Source organism: Trachemys scripta, chromosome 4 (assembly GCF_013100865.1).
Source record: "Trachemys scripta elegans isolate TJP31775 chromosome 4, CAS_Tse_1.0, whole genome shotgun sequence".
Classification (NCBI taxonomy): Eukaryota; Metazoa; Chordata; order Testudines; family Emydidae; genus Trachemys; species Trachemys scripta.
In genome coordinates this window covers 101,619,378-101,622,248 of record NC_048301.1, presented here as the reverse complement: position 1 = coordinate 101,622,248, position 2,871 = coordinate 101,619,378, and the positions used below count along the sequence as shown (strand labels likewise).

Sequence of the window (2,871 nt, the reverse complement as noted above, 5' to 3'; positions counted from 1 at the left end):
ACAGACTTTTCCAGTAGCTGTACTGGCCGCGAATGCATCCCAAGTCCTCAGGGCAAAGTAATCATTAAAAAACGCTTGCTTTTAAAACAATTTTTATATTTTAAAAGGTAAACTCACCTGAGGTCCCTTCCATGGGGTCATGGTCTTGGATACTGGCTTGGGAGGGTACTTCAGTCAGGCTGAGAAAAAGATCCTGGCTGTTGGGGAGAACGGAGTGCTGGGTGCTCTCTGCAAGCTCGTCCTCCTCCTCCTCTTCCCCATCTGCAGAATCCTCAGGTGTAGCTGATGAGACTATCCCCGACCTGGAATCCACGGTCACAGGTGGGGTAGTGGTGGCGGCCCCCCCTAGAATTGCATGCAGCTCAGCGTAGAAGCGGCATGTCCGCGGCTCTGACCCGAAGTGACCGTTTGCCTCCTTTGTTTTTTGATAGGCTTGTCTGAGCTCCTTGACTTTCACGCGGCACTGATCTGAGTCCCTATTGTGACCTCTCTCCATCATGCCCTTGGAGATTTTTTCAAAAGTTTTGGCATTTCGTCTTTTCGAACGAAGTTCTGCTAGCACTGAATCCTCTCCCCATATAGCGATCAGATCCAGTACCTCCCGTACGGTCCATGCTGGTGCTCTTTTTCGATTCTCGGACTGCATGGTTACCTGTGCTGATGAGCTATCTGTGGTCACCTGTGCTCTCCACGCTGGGCAAACAGGAAATAAAATTCAAATATTTGCTGGGCTTTTCCTGTCTACCTGGCCAGTGCATCCGAGTTTAGATTGCTGTCCAGAGCAGTCACAATGGTGCACTGTGGGATAGCTCCCGGAGGCCAATACCATCGAATTGCGGCCACACTAACCCTAATTCGAAATGCTAAAATCGATTTTGGCGCTACTCCGCTCATCGGGGTGGAGTACAGAAATCGATTTAAAGAGCCCTTTATTTCAAATTAAATGGCGTCGTTGTGTGTACGGGTGCAGGGTTAATTTGAATTAACGCTGCTAAATCTGAATTAAAGTCGTAGTGTAGACCATGCCTTAGAGCAGGGCTTGGAGAAAGAGACGCCCCGTCTCCATTGACAGACTCACAGTAATGGAGAATCCACCCTCTTCCGAGGGGAGCTCTCTCCATGGATCATTCCTCTCCCAGATAAACACTGGCCCCCAAATCCCAGTGTCAGTTTGTCTTGCTTGTGTTCCCAGCCAGTGGATCTCACTCTGCCTTTGCCTTTTACATTAAGGAGCCCTCCACTAGCAGGTGTGTAAATCAGAAGGGATTGGATTATTATGACTCACCCGAGGACAGGCTTTCAGACCCTGAGCTTTCCCTGGAGTTCTCGGCATCCCAGATCCAGAGCTCTGCCTCCCCTAGCTCGATCCGGTGGATTAAGTCCGGTGTGGAACCTGAACAGCCTGTTTGGGGAGAAAGAATCTGTTTTATTACTAAAGTTTTGGAGGCAGGGACTCATTTATATATTGGTGCAGCCCAGCACAACAGGGCCCTGACCTCGGACAGTGTTTGTCTGCGCAGCAACTGGCACGACTAGGCCCCAATCTCCGACACTGCTTGAGAGGAAACGCAAGAGATCCCAAGCAGGAGAATAATGAATTTGAACTTTCCTAGAGGAGATTTTGTCCTGTCTCCCACCAGGCAAGTTCAGTTCGTATTCTGAAGCAGCAACGTCTATGACCCTTCTCAATTTGCTGTGGGGGTTGAGTCATGGCAGGCATCACAGTTACACAGGCCTATAAGTTCTTTTGCATAGGGTGCAAGATTTGTTCAACTGTGCGGCTGTTAAACGTATGATGTTCATTCTTTTTCTGGGGGGAGGGGTGCTGCAGGAGGATTTTCTCCCTGCCTTATTTGTCTAACTAGAGTCAGTTCCTGAGGCAGAGTTGCTGCCATTGGTGTCTGGGCTGGGATTCCTGGAAGCGGTTGTTGCTCATGTGCTGTTTGCAACCACCTCTGTGCCAGGACTGAGATACATAACGCAAGTCAACAGGTTACATTAACATTAGCCCGAGGCTCTGAAAGCTGCTGACATTTGCCACCACTTGGCTGCTGGGTGGCACATGGCAGCTGAGGCGTCAAGGGAACCCAGACATTTCACAGCTGTGAGTAAAGATAAATAGGTCCTTACCCAGGAAAACGAGGGCCTGGTAATTCCTCAGCATCTGGTCCTGGTACAGCTGCTTCTCTGGCCGGGTTAAGAGCTCCCACTCCTCCCGGGTGAAATACAGAGCGACGTACTCAAACACCACCTGGAGCTCCTGGCACAAGCGTTACACACTCAGCACCTTCCGCTCCAGCCCCCAGCCCGGAGTCTCAGCAGGGGACGCGGTTTCTAGGGGAGCGACTCCCAGGGAACCCCCAGCCCAGCAGCTGTGACCCAGGGAGACTCCACCACCCCACCCAGCTCCCCCACGGACCTCAGGGCAGGGATTTCCCCCTGAATTTCCCCAACACCCCCCCCAGTTACATGCAGTGTTGCCAATTTAGTCGTTGGTTGGAAATTTGAATTGAAATTGAAACATTAATACACACTTTAAAAGCATACACAGTGTATGAGAAAATACTTGTACCTGAGAAAGCATAATGGGCTTGAAAAGTATGAACCAAGACTAGCTTCCTCACACAGTTGTTATTTAGGACAATGTCAGCGCATTTGTTTCGGCTATATTGGCCTACCTCATAATTTCAAATGATTATTTGTAAGCAAGGTCTGAATGAGCTCTCCCCAACAGCTAGTGATGAGCCAGGGTGTCACGGAGTGTGCAGGGACACAAGGCCCTGTACCCCCGGCTTCCTGCGATTCTCCATGACTCTCAGCCAGCCAGTAAAGCAGAAGGTTGATTTAGATGACAGGAACACGGTCCAAGAC

General features: G+C 50.2%; 1 long non-coding RNA gene across 1 annotated transcript; it reads right to left on the bottom strand.

Annotated features, from left to right (window-relative positions):
- Positions 1–634: 634 nt before the first annotated feature.
- On the bottom strand, positions 635–2,386 carry LOC117877390. The gene is made up of 3 exons (XR_004645700.1): positions 2,131–2,386; positions 1,286–1,402; positions 635–693 (listed from the first exon to the last, which is right to left on the bottom strand). It is a non-coding gene; the product is annotated as an uncharacterized LOC117877390 (long non-coding RNA).
- Positions 2,387–2,871: the final 485 nt, after the last annotated feature.